This window comes from Marmota monax, unplaced genomic scaffold (assembly GCF_021218885.2).
Source record: "Marmota monax isolate L192 unplaced genomic scaffold, Marmota_monax_Labrador192_F-V1.1 WCK01_AAM20220418_F8-fsc00065, whole genome shotgun sequence".
Lineage (NCBI taxonomy): Eukaryota > Metazoa > Chordata > Mammalia > Rodentia > Sciuridae > Marmota > Marmota monax.
In genome coordinates, this window is record NW_026694038.1 from 9,945,687 (window position 1) to 9,963,901 (window position 18,215).

An 18,215-nucleotide genomic window follows, 5' to 3' on the forward strand; every position below is an offset into this window, starting at 1 on the left:
CTTGTGCCTCCAGAAGGGCTGTCCCAAACAGTAGGGTCCCCGGCCCCACCTCCTACTCCCAACCTCTTTCTGAGGTGGCTGCTCTCCCCACTGCATGCCTCAACCCTGTCTCCACTCCAGCTCCTGCCACAGAGTAAAGAGCACTATGCTGAACCCAGCTCGTTATATGCATCGTGGGCTACCAGCACACTCAGCCTGCCGAGCTCTCTCTTCTGTGACCTGTGCCCAGCCCCATGCCGTCCTGGGTGGCGATCATGCCCTGAGCTCACACTTACACATCCCGGGGAAGCAGCCTTGGATAAGGAGGCTGAGCCAGTGCCACGCTGGGCAGCGCTACTCGTGCTAGTAGACATTTCCTGGCTCCCGGCTGTGGGCCCTGGCCAGTCAGAATGCATCACTTCCCCTTTTAGAGAGCACGCCCATTCGAGATTAGGGAAAGGCAGAAAGAAAAGCCCGGAACAGTCAGAATTGTATCCTGAACTTGGCAGATGAACTTGGGTTTTCCTGAACCACACACACGAAGTGCGGCAGAGACAGTGAGCTCCTTAGGCGGCAGAGACAGTGAGCTCCTTAGATGCTCATGAGAGCTGGCACTATGCATGGAGGGCCAGGGCCTTTCAGCAGCCCCTAGAATGGTGGCCACACTTGACCTGCACGGGACCCAGCTCTTGGAGCTGCTGTCCACCTGGGCCTGGGTCCCCAGTGGCCTGTGGAGGCCTTTGGCCCTTCCATGCTCGCTCCTCTTGGTGCCTGTTCATGCTGAAGGGCAGCATCCATTTCAACACGTTAGCACTGTGCTCTGGAGAAAATAGAGAGGTTACCTAGGGCCTGGAAAGAACTTCGGTGGGATATTTTCACTATTAATTTAAGCAGGGAGTTTTCATTCATTCTGGTTATTTAGAAAATTTATTTCCTGATCCTGGCAAAAGACAGCAGCAGCCTTGTGGGGGGACTGGGCTCCTATAAAAACAATGGTTCATCAAAGATCACGCTACATGGTGATTTCCTTTATATGAAATATCCAGAATGGGTAAATCATGGAGACAGAAAGCAGATTAGTGGTTGTCAGGAGCTGGCTGAGGAAAGAAACAATAATAACACCACCACCACCAACAACAACAACAACAAAAACTGCCCAAATAGCAGGGAGTAACTGCTTAATGGGTATAAGTTCTCTTTTGGGGTGATGGATGCCCAGCAATGCAAATGTACTCAATTCCAATCAATTGCACATTTTATTATTAATTTTGGTGCGAGGAATTGAACCTAGCGTCTCAGGCATGCAAAGTGCACACTATGTCATTGAGCTATATCTTCAGCCTTGAACACTTTAAAATAGATAATTTTCTGTTATGTGAATTTCATCTTAAATAAAAAAGAAAAGAAAACAACAATGGTCAGGTGTGTTTTGGGCCTCTTCATCTTCTACTAGACCTTTCCGGTGCTTCATCCACTAGTTAGTAAAGCCTGGATGTTACCTGGTAAACCTGAGTCCATCTAAAAGCAAAACCTGTGAGACAAAGGGCTTCTGAGACCCTCAGGATGAGTCTCCTGAAGAAATTTCAGACTATGGGAAGATGGGATCCTCTCAAATGATGCCCCACAAGCTAGGCAGTGCCTCCTGCCTTGTGAGGCAGGCCCTGTGGGACTGTCCTCTCAGCAGCAGGACAACGTAACCAAAGCCACAGATGGTGAGTCTCCCACGGGAGAATTATGACTTTGGACCTCTGGGTTCTTGGCTTCGTTTTCCACTGTTTTAGAGAGAGCTTCTTCCCAGAACTAGGGAGAATTAATCAATTTCTGACTGAGAGGGAGCTGTGCTGGTCAGTGTCCACCATCCCATTTCCTGGAACCGAGTCAGTGTGGGTGAGGGGGTGTGAGCCCCGCTGGAAGAAGTGCCCAGCACTGCTTTCTCAGTCATTTACAGCTTTGACTGGAGATAGTCTGCTCCTGTGGGTTAGGCTGTGAGCCTGTCCTCCAGGCCCTAGGCCAGCCAGGGCTACTGGGCACATTTTCCCAACCCAGGGGACTGTCAAGTAGAAGCCTGGTGGATGTTGCAATGCTTAAAAGAAACACAGATGAAAGGGCAGGCCTTCGGTCCTGGAAGCCTGTCTTTCCAGAGCCAAACATGAACAGCTTTCCTAGTACCTCGACTGAAAGTTCCAGGAGGACCTGGAGGACAGAGGTGGGCATATTTCCCTTGGGCCAGCTCTGCCAGAGCTCTCTGGCCTGCCTTTCTTGGCCCTGTTCTCTCTCCGTACCTCAGGTGCCCAAGGAGTCAGTAGATGGCTTAGGTTCTCAGCAAACAGGTGGTTTAAGATAATAAGATGCATACACTATTCTGGCTTCTGAGGAGCAGCAAATTTAGAAGCATAACTCAAATACAAAAACAGGCAAGGGCAACCCAATTAAAAATGCACAAAGGACTTGAACAGAAATTTCTCCAAAGAAGATATAAAAATGGGCAATAAGAGCACATGAATAGATGTTCCATTTCACTAGTTATTAGGGAAAAGCAGATCAAACCACAAAGAGGTACTACCTCATGCACACTAGAACAGTACACATCCATAATCCCAGTAACTTGGGAGACAGAGGCAACAGGATCATAAGTTCTAGGCTGGCCTCAGCAACTCAGTGAGACCCTATCTAAAAAAAAAAAAAAAGGGATTGTGGACATGTGGATGTAGCTCTGTGGTAAAATGCCCCTGAGTTCAATCTCTAGTAATTAAAAAAAAAAAGAAAAGAACAAGAGCTGATGATGAGGATGTGGAGAAACTGGAGTGCTTATGTACTCTTCTTTGAATGAAAAAATGGTATGGCCACTATGAAAAATGGTATGGTCATTCCTCAAAAAATTTAAAAAAATCTTTTAGAATTACCACATGATCTGCCAATTCCACTTCTGGGTCTATACCGAAAAGAATTGAAAGCAGTGTCTTAAACAGATATTTGTGAACCCATGATGATAGCAGCATTATTCACAATAGCCAAAAGATAGAAGCAACCCAAGGATCTATCAATGGATGCGTGGATAAACAAAATATGGTGTGTATGTATGTATGTATGTATGTGTGTATGTATGTTATTCAGCCTTAAAAAGGAAGGAATTCCTGATACATGCTACAACATGGATGAACCTTGAGGAAGTTTTGCTAAGTGAAATAAGCCAGTCACAAAAGGACAAATGCTGCATTATTCCACTGATATGAGGTACCTAGAGTAATCAAATTCATAAATGGAAAATAGAATGGTGGTTCTAGGAGTTGGAGGAAGGAGGAGTGAAGAGTTATTTTTAAATAGAAACAGTTTTTCAGTTTTGCAGGCTGCAGAATTGGGAGACTTGTAGCAATAGTGGCATAACAATGTGAATGGTTAAGATGAGCTGGGCATGGTGGCACATGCCTGCAATCCCAGCTAACTGGGAGGCTGAGGCAGAAGGACAGCATATTCATAGCCAGCCTGGGCAACTTTGTGAGACCTTGTTTCAAAATAAAAAATAAGGGCTGGCAGGGTTGTGGCTCTGTGATGGAGCACTCACCTTGCATGTGTGAGGAACTGGGTCTGATCCTCAGCAACCCATAAAAATAAATATATAGAATAAAGGTATTGTGTCCATCTACAATTAAAGAAAATAAAAACAAACAAACAAATAAATAAAGAGGGTTGGGGATGTAGCTCAGTGGCAGAACAACCCTGGGCTTAATCCCCAGTACTACACACACACACAAAAGATGTAAATATCCAAATCCCCATCAATGGACCAAACAAAACTGTGGCTTATATATACGAAGATGTATTATTTAGTCACAAAGAAGAATGAAGCATGACATGTGCTACAACACAGATGTATCTCAAAGATATTAAACGAAAGAAGCCAGACACAAAAGGTCATATACATTGTGTGATTCCAACCATTTGCAATGTCCAGAACAGGCAATTCACAGAGACAGAAAGCAAATTGACAAGTTACTAGGAGTGGTGGGTGGTGGGAAAGAGGAATAATCGCTTAATGTATATCTAGTCTGATTTCTGGCTATAACAGTAGGAGAATGATGTCCTGAATGACATGCAGGAGCTGGCAGACCCCATGTGTAATGTCCTTGCTTCTGAGTTCCAGTTTGGTTGAACTGTAGAAGCCAGAGAAAACCCAGATCAGGAGAGGCCTGCAGGGCCAGAACAATCTATACACAGAACAATCACTTTTAAGATAACTGGGAATTACCTCCAAACTCTGCTTGGAACCATATAAGGAGTGATTTTTAAGTTGAGATGATTTTTAAGTTAAGGTAATTAAGAGAACCGGCAGGAGATAGTAAACAGGCACTATAAGACAGTAACTCTCATGCACTGCTAATCTGGGTCCGTGAAGAACTGTTAATTTGTCTTAAATAATATGACACACACACAGAGACACACGCACTTACACTTACTGATAGCTCCCGGATTGTGTTCTCCCTATGTTTCTGTGTTAGGATCTTCTTTCATTATATATTGATAGTGATAATAGATGGTAGTTGGACTGTACTACTGTTTTGTTTTTAATGTATTTACTTGATAAAATAAATCAATGTGTATCCTAATAACTCACACACACAGACCATAGGCAGGTGCAACTAGCTATTTACAAATGAGACCCTGAGGTACAGCTGCCCTCCACCAGGCCCGTCATCCCGGATACAGCCACCACTTCATCAAAGGGATCAACACTTCTTAGACCCTGAGGTTGAGACTAACAGATTCTCCACAGGCAAGAAATCGCCCTGCTGGCCCTCTTCAGGGGGCCTGACATTGTCTCTCCACTATCCTGCAGGAGTGTAGGTTTGTCTTTCTGCAGGCTTGGCTCCGTGGCGCTCTCCACGGCAATAGCACCTGACAGTGTGGGGTAGACAGCACTGACGGACTGTTGGACAGCTCTCCCCTACGCAGAGCTTCTAGGTGTCTAGGCGACGACTACATGTTAATCTCACTCCAGCCCTGTGGGGTCTCCAGAAATGGTCTAATCCCCTTCCACAGGACATTTTGCTAAGTCTGAGTTCCCCAAAGTCTCTTTCCTGTCTAAACACCCCAGCTGCCTTTTAAAGCCATAAAACATGGGTTTCCACTCCCCTGCTGACCTGGATTTTTTCTGGAATTCAGAAGGGAGGATCTTACCTGTGGGGTCTTCCCAGCTTCTGCCTGTCCATTCAGGACATTATTCTCCTATTAAGGCAGCCAGAAATAAGTCTATATGCTTTATTTCTTACAGCTGTCTCACGCTTAAATCTTACTTCACCCATTTTGCTGCCAATCCACAGGTATCCTTTTTTTGGGGGGAGGGTACGAGGGATTGAACTCAGGGGTACTCGACCACTGAGCCACATCCTCAGCCCTATTGTTTTGTATTTTATTTAGAGACAGGGTCTCTCTGAGTTGTTTGGCCAGGTATCCTTTAAAAATACCTTCTCGCTGGATTCAGTCTACTGCTCCAGCCTGTTGGGATCTTTTTGGTTCCCGATCCACTAACATATCTATTCTCTCTCCCAAATCTACCACCTGGAGACTTGATAGGCCCGCCATCAATGCCATTCTTCTTCCAAATCCTCGTTTACCATGTGGAAGAGGCCAGGCCCAAGGATGCAACTTGATCCATGCCCCAGGGTGAGAGTGACCTGTGAACAGGTGTGCTTGACCTCACCTCAAGCCTCCTGCCACTCAGGGTAGGTGTGCCATTGGCCTACACTTCTTCATCTTCCTGGTAAGGATCTCCGAGTAACCTTGATACAGGAAGCTAAGGATCCCCCTCCTCTTATTGGTGGTGGTGAAGACTAAACACAGGACATGCCCAGCAGGGAATTATACACAGCGAGAGATCAGACACTGCTTTTGCCACTGACAAGAAAGATGACAATATGGACAATAAAACGGGTTTCCCTGTTCTCCAAATACCCTCCTTATTGGCAGCTGAAATCGATAGAGGGAGCACTGGCATCCAAGACCTAAAACCTGAATCCTAGTTCCCTCCAGAATTTCCATGTTCTGAGGGTAAGAGAACCTGCCTTTCCAGGGTACAGGGAGGAGGAGTCAGAGAGATTAGATGTAAGATCAGAGGCTTAAAGCTGTGTCAGGCTGTGTAACCATAACACTGTTCTTTGATATAAATATTAAAAATCCAGTGTGATGATTATTACTAAATAACTTACAAATAACTCAAAGATACCATTTCCATCAGCAGAAACCTACCCAATGAGCCAAAGAGGAACCTACAGATGTCCTCAAGCTGCCAGAGGGAACAGGGCTTCAGCCAGGGGCAGCTGGGCTGCTGCAAGGGATCAGATTCCTCATCTCTCTTGGCAGCAACCTCCTCTCCTCTCAGACCAGAGCTGAGGCTGGCTTACAAAGAAAGGATGGTGGGTCTTCCTCCCACACTTGCAAAGGGGCTATCTATCCCTGCATATCCCCTGACCAGGATCTGAGTAAGCAGCAGGTGGCTAAGAATGGGGAAGGTTGCATAATCCCTGGGCTTCCCTTGGATGGTGGTCTCTAAGAACACTGGGCTTTGGGTTCTGGCATTCTCAGGGCAGGCCCCCCAGAAACCCTGCTCTCTTCTCAGTTTTAGTGAAGAAATGATCTTCACTAAAACAAGACCTTGGAAACATTTTGCAAAGGGCTGTCAGAGGCATTTGCTGGCTCTTAGCAGCAACATCTCAGGGTCAAGGTACCCCATAGCAGGAGAAGAGGGAGAGAGGAACTGGCACGGCCAAACACAGGGCCCTGGGAAAAGAGCAGTGGTTAAAATGGGAGGCAATAACTGGCACAAATAGGTTTGCCTCTCCCAGCCCCCCTAAGGCTGGTTTCCCAACTCCCAGGGGTAATGAATACTGAAGGCAGATTACACACACATATATGTAATTGTTGGCAAGACACTGAGAGGATTATGCCAATAAATCTATTAACATATCAGGGAGTTTGCCCAGAAAGGTGCTGGGAGGGAGAGGCCAGGAAGGGAAGGTAACAATTCTGGCTAGATAATTTTTGGAGGCTGCAGGTCCACAAACTACCCTAACTCAACCTATTTCTTCCATGGTCTTCCTCAAGACAGATAGGCTGCTGCAGTCACCTCGAAATCATCACAGCACAGGTGAAAGGTAACTCAGGCTTTCACAGCCACTGCCAATGTATTTTGGGGATTTTTAAAGCATTTTCTTGTCTTTCTCTCATTGTATCCTGTGACCATGTATCCACAAAGAGATGGCACCTGGCTCTGTACACACGGGGACACAAGAATGAACTCACAGGTGAATCTTCTCCGTGGCGGTTAGGCAGTGTCCTGAGGTGGCTACTTAATGGAGCTGAGACAGGACCAGGCTTGGCTGACTGGTGTAACCTTGATACAGGCTGAACTGTCCACTCCCCACCCCAGCTCCATGCCCATCTGAAGTCCTAACTCCTAGTACCTGAGATGAGGTCTTTCAAGAGGTGATGAAGTTAAAATGAGGTCATTAGAATGGGGCCCTAATCCAATATGACTGGTGTCCATTTAAGAGGAAGAAACCCCAAAGACACAAGTACACTGAAATGACCATGTGAGGAGGCCACCAGAGTGTGGCCCTTAGCAAGCCAAGGAGAGGCCGCAGGAGAAACCAATCCTGTTGGTACCTTAATCTCACAGTTTCCGAAACTGTGAGAAAATAAGCTTTGTTTTTTTTAACTATCTGGTCTGTTTTATTTATGATAGCCCTCACAAACTAATACACGTGGCTTACTTGAAATCCATTCATGTTTACCATATCAGGGGAAAAAAAAGTGTGTGTGTGTGTGTGTGTGTGTGGTGTGTATTTCAGAGGACAGAGAGCTACTGGCCTCTGACAGGATCATAGCTTAATCCATTGTCTCTTAAGTGTCAGGTGTAGCAGGGCCAAGGTGGGGACAATCTCCTCATCCTCTTAATGACCAGCATATCCTGCCACCCTGGAATCCAGAGGTTGAGGACATAGAGCACATTTAATAGCTGGCCTGAAGCAGCAGTGTGACTCTAGGTCACAGCCTGCAGTAACCAACTTTTTAAAAATCAGCTTAGTTTCTTGTTTGGTCTCTGACTCTTATGGGTCCCAACTAAACTGTGTGCCACTGCTGCGATTCTAGGAAAAGGTAAGACCTGGGGGGTGAGAAGGCGAATGTCCAAGTGAGGTAGCCCCATCACACTCTCATGAATTTGGTGGGCCAACCTCGATTATTTGGCCAGTGCTGCCCATCTCCTGCCTGGATGTCCTGGTTCTCCATGGGACCTTTGGACCCTGCTAGTCCCTGGGTTCCCACTGAAGGTGGGGTGGGCAGAACCACTCCCCTAGGGCCAAGAGAGGAGGTGGACTCTTAAATGCTTATGGCCACTAAGGGGCCAGCCACAGAGCATCAAGCAGCACGTGTGTCATAGCACTGACTACCAGCAGAAGGAACCCAAGGTGGTGAAGGAAGGTACTGGCAGGCCGATGTCTAGAGGGGCTGGGAGGGACGATGTGCCACAAGAAACAGAGCTCAGAGGCACCTTCACTTTCCCAAGGATAGCAAATTTCAGGGGTATGACCAATTTAAATAAAAAACCCCACAAGAGCCCCGTGGATCCCCTCACGACTCTACATTCACTCTGGCCATAGGTTATTCACACAGCAAGGTGGGAGCCTCCACAATCATGGCTAGCCGAGATGCACTCCAAACAATGCACACCTCAGACCTGAGGACTTCAAAAAGTGGGTGCTAGATCCTCCCTGTTCCAACCTGACAGACTGGTCAAGGAAAGGGGAAGGAACCAGACTCTCACCTAAGGGGACAGATGGAATCTAATTAGAACCAGGAGTCTCTTTACATCCCATTGTAGCCAGTTTGCCCAGTGCAGATGGGACAGGGAGTAGATGCAGGTCTGATGGATGATATCAGCCCTGAGTTCAGCTCCCCAGCCGGGCTGTGCAAGCCAAGCCCCATCTCCAGCCTTTTCTACTGGGACCAAAGGGCCTGACTTGTCCTCTGCCAGCTCCGTGGGAATGGCGTGAGAAAGCACAGTATACTGTCAACTGTAAAAGACCCAAATGGAGCCAGCCTCATCATTATTCTCTGCAAGGTTAGAGGAGACAAAAGAATTACACTTCTATGTGGAGGAGAAAAAGAAATCCGCTCTTGGCAGCACTCAAGTAGATATAACGACAAGCTTTGGCCTAATGCTCACATTTACTACCTTGGAAATTTCCGTTTCAACTGTCTGTTCTCATATGTGTGTGCTGGGGTGAGGGGGATTTGGATCCGTCTGTGTAGGACCTAAGGACCCAGATCAAAGCTAACTACCTTCTCAGAAGGCCTGCACATGGCCCAAACCGTGTTGATCGCTTTCTCCTCCTTTTTCGATTTGTTTGGTTTAAAATATTTAACCTGAGGCACAATGAAGTGTTTCATTTACAACGCTCTCCCGGACCATTAGACTGGGACTCCGCGCTCATTATGCTGATAAACGTGCTACTTACCCATGTAAATTCCAGGAGCAGCAGCCTCCAAGACAGCGCGGGAGATGGGAGGTGCTGAAGGTACCCTATCAAGGACTGATTTAATTACACAGCCATTCAGTGGGCAAAGCACAGCAATTTTTAGCCAAACATTCTAGTAAATATTATGGGAAACCCTTTTATAGAGTGCTAATTCTGGCTTGGTGTTTTCATATGTGCCCGGTTTTAGTTCTCATTCAAACAAGCATAGGGGCCCCCAAAGATGCTACCAACAGCCCAGAAAAATCACACAGACAACATTTAAAAAATGTTATCAACATCTCCATATCACGGTCATTCTTGTGCCGACAAACTTTAAAATCCACTAGCTTCCCTGGGGTCATCTTCTTCAGTCCCCTCCCCCATGCCCTGAGTCCTGCCAACGGATCTCCAGGATAGGCTTCAGGTCACTGGATGACACTGCTCCTGAAAGTCTGACAAAACAACCACTGCAAACTCATTTTGGATGTTTGAAACAATACCCAATCACTGCACCCACCCTCGCAGAGCGTCCCAGAGGAAATGGCATCATCACTTTCATTTTACTCCTTTCTACCCACCAAAGGAAAATAACATGTCCCGTGACAATTATCAGGGCATCTGATATCTGCAGCTGGAGAGTATGCTCTGGAATGTTATCAAGTGACCTTTCATAGGAACTAATTTTCAAGAGTGAAAAATCACCCCTTGCTGCACACGAGCTCACCGGCGTTTCTCTAAGTGCAGGAACGCATTTCACTTTCCACTGTTGGAACAGAAATCCTCTTGCATCCCCGTTTCTTTAAAAAAAAAAGTCTATAAATAACCCAGGATCAGCAAAATTATGCAAAACATCCTGCTAGAAGAAGAAATGTAAACTAAAACCACTTACAGAGAGACTCAGGCTGCCAGCTTAATCTGATGCTACGACGACTGTAAACATGTTGTACTTTTGGAACCTGAAGAGATCCACATTAGCACGGATGCCATCGCAAAGAAAAGAAAAAATAAAAATAAAAAAAATCGCAACAACAACAAAAACCCAACAACCAAAACAGAGCAACGTGATTCCGTATTCTGCACAGTGCACGACCCGACGGCTGACCAGCTGCAGTCAATACCAGCTACCCTCGCTTGCACACGCCAACTGTTTTGACTACAGGCACTTGTTAAACACAGAGTTTCAGGTCCTACCAGTTGGACACCAGAAGTTCATAGAACTGACCCAGTGCCAAGAACAACAAGCACAGAAAGCGAAACGGCTGCCTCGTGCGTGTTTTTGTTAACTGTTTATGCAAGCCCCAAAGCAACTGGGTAACAACTAAGAATAAAGAAGAACTTAAATAACAAAAGCAAAAGATTATCACCTTAAAGGAAATGTAGATGCTGGCAGATAAAGGACAGTCGTCAAGCTACTTTATCGATGGGGTGGGTGGGTGGTTTTTCGGAGAGAACCGGTGTTGGGTGGGGGGGGGGAGGGCGGGTGTCACATGACACACTGTGGTTATTAGCAGAAGGAACTGGTTGCTTCCTTCAAGCATCTTTTACTTGGAGATTAATTTAAGAGATTTTTTTTGCAAATGCTGAGGCCTTGGTTCACATCCGGGGGTGTCAGCAGCAGAGTTGGAATTTGGAAGTTGGTAAATCCCAGGGGAGAAGAAAGGGACATGCTGAATGAAAATTTTCAAGATGCAAAGAAAGGACGTTCAAGTTCCAAGTTCCCTACTGTGTGTGATGAGGCCATTGACACAAGCAGCTAACGGGTGCTGGCTCAGGAATAGAAGCTGGTGTGTCCCCTTTTGAATGAGGACTTCTGGGACCAACTTTCTCTCTAATCAAGACTGGAGTCTACACTGTCTGATTATGATGGCGAATAGTCTTTTCACCTGGCAAAATAAGATAAAAGGATCACACTTAAGTTGCCCAACAAGTGTTTCCATTTCTTCCCAAGAATGCATCAAGCAGTATTTAATTTAAGGACCAAAATAATAATAATAATAATAATAATAATAATAATAATAATAATAATTTAAGGACCAAGACAAATAACCAGATTGAATTTTAGAGTTTCCTGAAGATTTGAGAAAACTGAATTCTAAGAGAATTGGGGTATGAGTGAGGTATTTTAAATTGCTGAGTGGATTTATACTTAATGCCCCCTTCCCTCTCCCCACCATCTTTCAATCATCTGATTTAGAGGAAAGTAATTAGAAAGTAGCTATAGGTTGTTTGTAAATGCCACTGTAATTGTAGGCCAGATTCATGTTTATTCTAGAGAGTAAATGTTTCTCTGTATCTGGGGTCGCTCATGCCGTGGTGGTGAATAGGAACCCACAGGATGGCTGCCCTTTCCTCCAGAGGAACCCACATTTCATTAAGACTATATATAGAAATGGATCTGAAATGGAGCCACCCTGCAGTGAAGTGTGGCAGTCAGCTGACAGCTTAGGGAGAATTGCAAAGGCACCTGAGAACATCTCTGCAAAAGAAAGCCTGAAAGAAGCAGGCTGGGGTGGGGAGAGGAGGAGGATGGAGGGACTCAGCCAGAGAAAAGGTGCAGGTAGGTCCCTAGAGGTGAGTCTTCACCCAGCCCTGGCCTCAGGTTGGGTGAAGGATCCATTAACGTGGCCCCAGAACTGCTGTGAGCCAGCCTCTCACTGAAAGCTCCACCATTTACAGGTCTTCTTCTTGCACAGTATTACTTGGTCCTCAGAAACATCCTGTGAGATAGATGGGAAAAGCTGCTAATATCATTGCATTTTACAAAGAAGGAACTCAGCAAAACCTGTGATGTTCCCAGGGTCCTGCACTCAGGAAGGTGTGCTGAGGTCCATTTCCTGGGCCTCAACCACAGGTACCAGGACTTGCGGGTCAGGTGCTTTAGACTTGATATTTTCTTGTCTTTTTATTTATTCTTCCCCTCCCTCCCACCACCCCTCCCCTCTCCTTCCCTCCCTCCCTCCCCCCTCTTCACTCCCCCCTCCCTGTTTTTTCTCCTTCCTTCCTTCCTTCCTTCCTTCCTTCCTTCCTTCCTTCCTTCCTTCCTTCCTTCCTTCCTCCTTGTGCATGCTGAGCATATGATCTCCCACTGAGACACACTCCAATCTCTTGTAAAATACTTTAACAGTTGGATGCTCTATCATTCGCATTTTTATAGACAAGTAAACTGAGATTCAGAGAGAGAGTATATGATTTGGTAAAAACCACACTGCAAACCATAAACAGCACCAGATCTTCCAACTCCTAGCACCAACTCCTTGCCTCAATCATGTTTCCAGAAAACAGAATGATAGAACTAAAAAGATTAATAAAATTGTTTGATTATAAAAGCACAAGATTGCTGGGCATGATGGCACACATCTGTAATCCTAACGACTCAGGAGGTTGAGGTAGGAGGATTGCAAGTTTGAGGCCAGTCTCAGTAACTTAGCAAGGCCCTAAGCAACTTAGTGAGACCCTTCTCAAAATAAAAAATAAAAAGGGTTGAGGATGTGGATCAGGAGTTAAGCACTCTAGGTTCAGTCCCTGGTACCAAACAAAAACAAATAAATAAAATAAAGTAAATAAAAACCAACCAAGCAAAAAAGCACAAGATCTTCCTTGATTTCTCACTGTCTTCATGGCTTTTTTTGTAGCAGTTCCCAGACAGCCAGTGTCTTGGAAAGAAGGATTCTTTTCTATGATGGGTGAGCTTTGGACACCGTCTCCATCCAGTTCACACCCTCTCTGATTTGAACAGTTCACCCACATACCAAACCTGGCTCCTTACCCACTCCTAGTCTAGGAAGAAATGGAGCCGAATATCTCCACAGATCTGCTATGTTGTCCATTAAGAAGCTTGCATACCTAGAAGGTGCGTTGTCAAATGCTAGGCATGTGGCTGAGCATGCAGTGTGGTGGATCTCTTCTACAACATGCACTGTAGAGTTCACCCTTTGCCAAGTTCTTCTGCAACAGAGGCCTCTGAAAATACCGGACCACAAGAAAGTTCCCGCTGTCATGCTCCCTCTCCTCTGTGCCCCGTGAACACATTCACTGCTTGAGTAGGGGTGCTATTACTATTATGGGATACACTCAAGTAGGGTTTGGTGCTTTCCTCTGAGGGGGCCTGGGAGTGGGTTACCAATGGCCAGGGAGTTTGAAGGATAATGAATGTTTGTCAGGAAATGAAGACTTAGGGCTAGGACAAGAGATGCTAAATGTTGAAGACAGGAAGGGAGCTGGTAATAAGGTGATGTTTAGAAAGTTCTACAATGTTTTGCCACTCCCTCATGAATCCACCTCTTCCTGAATATATGAAGAAATCACAGAATCAAGGCTAGAGAAATTGGGTGTCAAGATGGACTTTACCTTGAATGTAACTGAAGCAGCCTAGATCATGAAGACTAATCAAATCTACATGCTTCCACTGACTAGAAAAGCTCTGTGGTTAGAGGGGATACATATGTGGTACCTCTCTGGCTTGTAAACACTCACTTTGAGGTTGCTTTGGTAACCACATAACATTTGCATCCATGCTGCCTGCAAGAAGATGAGCACTGGGTAAATCAGAAGCTTGGCAGGAAAGCTTCTTTGCTTACAAGCTACAAGTGAGTAGAATATGTCCAGGTAACTTGTGACTCTTCTGAGCATAGAGACCATTAAAAAAAAAAAAACCTCAAAATCAGACCCACGATTTGATAAACTCTGGCATATTTAGGGAAGTTGTTTAAAATCAGAACTTCTGAAAGTTCAATAAGGCCTGGCCACCAAATTTGTGATATCAAATTAGTAAAAAACAGAGGCATATGCAATATTAACAGAAATCTGCTGCAGTTATTACTGACGTGCTTAGAAAAGCAGCTCTACTCCACACCAGAAAAAAAAAAAAAACTGCTTTGCTGCTGCTGAGAGATGAGGGCTGTTTGGGGAATGCTGGTGAGCCAGTGTATCTAGTCCGTGAATAGCACCATGGATGGAGACAAAGCTGGGGGCCCTGTGCCCATGCTCTGGACATCTCATGAGTCAAGGGAGCTGCATGAGAGCACTCATGAAGGAGGAGGTTGGTGGAGGACCAGTGCAAGGTTTTAAGCATGTCTGGATGTGTGGAAAGCTGCTCAAAAGGGGATGGAATCAATATAGGACAGAGTTCTGATGGAGGGTGCGGGGGGGGGGGGGGCGCGGGGCTGGTTAGACATACACATTAGCAGCAGTTGCTACTACAGGCTGCAGCTTGGTCTGCACCCTTGGAATCTGGTCCCTGGTATTGCCTTGCAGACTTCCAGCCAGTATTTGCACTGGGCTTGACACTCTGCATGTCTGTCCTATCTCCTGGATTCACAGGACCAAGCCAGTCTGCTTGATTGAATCTGTGAGGAGCTTTTAGCTTAACTTTTATGATGTGGACCTACAACTCAAGGCATTTTAGCTAACATCATAGGTTAGTTTTGCACATATGGGACCACATACCCTAAAATTTTCAAGAGAGTACAGATTTCAACCAGCCTTAGCCAGAATTACACAGTAATTTGAAAAAATGACCTTATAGTGAAGGTCAATGAATATGGGGAGGCTGCAACCTAGACCACTAGACTGAAGTTCTTTGAGGGCCAGTTCTGAATCTCCTTTATCCTTGTAGGACAAGGCCTAGCCAGAGCATAGAGGTGTTGTGTTTTCAATACAGTGTGAACGAATGAATGCCTCTCAACTGTATTACAAAGATACATGTATAGCTTATTAGGTCAAATCAGTATCTTTATATTAAATGTGTCTTAAATTTGGTGTTTTAAAAAAGTTGTCTGGGTGTGGTGGTGCATGCCTGTAATCTCAGACACTCAGGTGGTTGATGCAGGAAGATTAAAAGTTCAAGGACAGCATTGGCAACTTCGTGGTACCCTGTCTTAAACTAAAATGAGGAAAAACAAAACAAACAACAACAAACAAACAACAACAAGAACAAGAATAAAACAAGATAAGACTGGGACCTGTACATGGTGGTGCACTCCTGTATCCCAGGGACTCCAAAGGCTGAGGCAGGAGCATCAGAGTTCAAGGTCAGCCTCAGCAATTTAGAGACCCTGTCTCAAAAGAAAAAAGAAAAGGATTGGGAATGTAGCTCATTGAGCCTTCTTGGGTTCAATCCCCAGTACCATATTTAAAAAAAAAAATGGCAGGGGTAGAGTGCCCCTGGGTTCAGTCCCTAAAGCCACACACAGACACACACATACAAAGGTGTTTGTGGTTCAAGTTAGGGAGATGGTAGAAAGGCTTTCTCTTTACAATTCATAATGCCAACTCTTCAAAAGAAAAAAAGTTGTAGCTGTTAAGTAGGAGTTCATGGACACCAGGATGGAGGAGACAGTGTATTAAAAAGAAGCCTCTGGAGGACAATAAACCCCATTATCATAACAACTGCAGGACTTATCACCATGGCAACTCCTGCCACAGGTTCAAATTTCAAAATTGACCAATGGTAGTAACGAGGGCATTATTTTAATTAGGTTTTCTAAAGTAACCAATGCGGGAGGGATTGGAAAAATTCTAATCAGGTATCAGAAGATAACCAATGGGAGAAAATGGGGTAAGGTCCTCCGTCAGGTTCTTACAGGGTAGAGAAGGCCCCATAGTTCAGGGTATAAGGCCCTAATTTCCAGACATTGGGGCCTTGAGCCTATCTCTCTCTCTACCACTGCCCACTCTGTTCTATCTAATGCAGTGCTATCGTCACCTGCAATAAATCTGGATTCTATCTGTTACTTCTGTGTGTCCTGGTGTCTTGCTCAGTTCTTTGTTCAGGATGCCAAGGACCTGGACTTCAGCTGATCATCCCAATAGTAACATAGAGACTGTGTAACAGGAATCTTTTCAAAAGATCTTCACACCATTGTACTTTGTTTTCTTGATTGGTGTACAGCTAGTATTCTCTATCAAAGAGTTCCCATAATGATTTAACCACCATGGGTGGAAAATATATAGGAAAAAATTGTGTCCGTGCTGAACATGTACAGACTTTTCTTGTCATTATTCCTTAGACAATACAGTCTAACAACCATTGCATAGCATTTACATTGCATTAGGTATTATAAGTAATCTGGAGATGACTTAAGGTGTATAGGAGGAGGTATGTAGGCTATATGTAAACACTAAACTATTTTTGTGGTTCTAGGAATTGAATACAAAGCTTTGCACATGCTTGGCAAGTGCTCTACCTCTGAGATACAACCCCAGCTCCCTAACTATACCATTTTATGTAATGAACTTGAGCACCTGATCCTGGGGGGCAGGTAGGGGTTGGCCAGGAACCAATGCCCCAATGATACTGAGGGATGACTGTTTTGAACATTGTGATTCCTTCTGGTAACTGAAGGTGGTGTTAAGGGCATTCATTGATGTAAAACTATGATGACTTCAGGGTCTAAAACAGTAGTTTTCAAACTTTTTGACCCTGATCCACTTTGAGAAATAAATTTTACCCTGCAACTTAACATGCACAAAAAGCTCCAAAGGATCATACTTATCTTTATCACCTAGGAAGCACTTTGATATTTCCGCTCCCCTGTCCTCCCTTCCTTCTCTTTCCATCTCTTCTCCTTTTGTTTAACATCTTGGTCCAACTCAATAACTGATTGCCCCACCATCATGGGTGGTGCCTAGGGTTTGTAAACACTGAAAAAGTATTCAGTTAGTTGCCCTGCCCCAAAATGGGCCTCAGCGTCCCCACTTTTCTTTTTCTGTTTCTGCAGTCTGTATCACTCCTTTTTGCTCTCAGGGCCTGCCACTGCATCCTTCTCCTTAGAGTTCTACTTCTCCAACTAGAAATCAGACACTAAGCTGGCTAGCGTGCTGTATGACTGAAGGCAAGCTGCTTCTCAATGAACCCGAAGGCACTCCTATGACTGGTGTGGAGTTTAGATGCAGTGATTTGGTCCTGCTCCAAAATGCACAGGGCTCTTGGCTGGGTTCCCAAGGCGCTTTACTCAGTGGCAGAGGTCATGATACTGAGGTGTTATTGAATGTGCCACATGAGAACACGAGCCCATGAGCATAGATTTTTTTTTCTTTTTTGAATGGAGTATTCAGATGATTGGGGCTCTGGCTGGTTGGGCTATAAGATGACAAATGCTCTTGAAGCAATGTTGCTTCATGAATGACAATATCTGGGCCCCTGTGTGTAAGGAGGCTATTCCCCAAGTCATTTAGCTGGCTTCTGGCAGTCTGCAAGGATGCAGTATTTTGGCTCTCCACCCTGAGCTGCCCTTTACCCTGTTTTGTTTTTTTTTTTTTTTTTTTAACAGCCTCTGCTAATCTATATTCCCACTGTCATGGTTTCATTCACCTAAAAGTAAAAAAACAAACTAATTAATATATGACATTTCTGGTTGTGTTTTCAAATGTGTGTCAAGTTTATGTGTGGTAGATATATTGATTTTTAAAAAAAATATAGCAAAAGGTGTAAACACTGTGCCTCTAAACAATCTAAATGGCAAGCAATCAGGCACTGGCTAAGTAAATTATTGGCACGTTCATTCAGTGGAATGCTGGAAACCTATAAAAATGATGATGCAGATCTGTATTCACTGAAATTTGTTCACAACAATTTTAGATGAAAAAAGCAGATTTCAAAGCAATGTCTATAATAGAATTCTACTTTTATTTTTAAAAATATAAAAAGATGCATAGAGATACATATGTACAACACACAGATACATACCTATAGGAAAAAGTTTGACAGTCTCACACTGAAATTTT

At 44.8% G+C, this 18,215-nt stretch overlaps 1 protein-coding gene across 14 annotated transcripts in view; it reads right to left on the reverse strand.

Annotated features, from left to right (window-relative positions):
- Positions 1-18,215, reverse strand: part of Atxn7l1 (ataxin 7 like 1) — a 235,748-nt gene that overhangs the window by 65,558 nt on the left and 151,975 nt on the right. The window contains exon 1 of one of the 14 annotated variants that reach the window (XM_046464120.2): positions 10,856-10,947. The exons of 11 other annotated variants lie outside the window; for them this stretch is intronic. The gene's annotated coding sequence lies outside the window, so the exon portion shown is untranslated. Of the gene's footprint in view, positions 1-275; positions 2,636-10,380; positions 10,765-10,855; positions 10,948-18,215 lie in introns of those variants that run through there. 2 more of the 14 variants (XM_046464118.2, XM_046464119.2) reach the window with 2 other exon arrangements.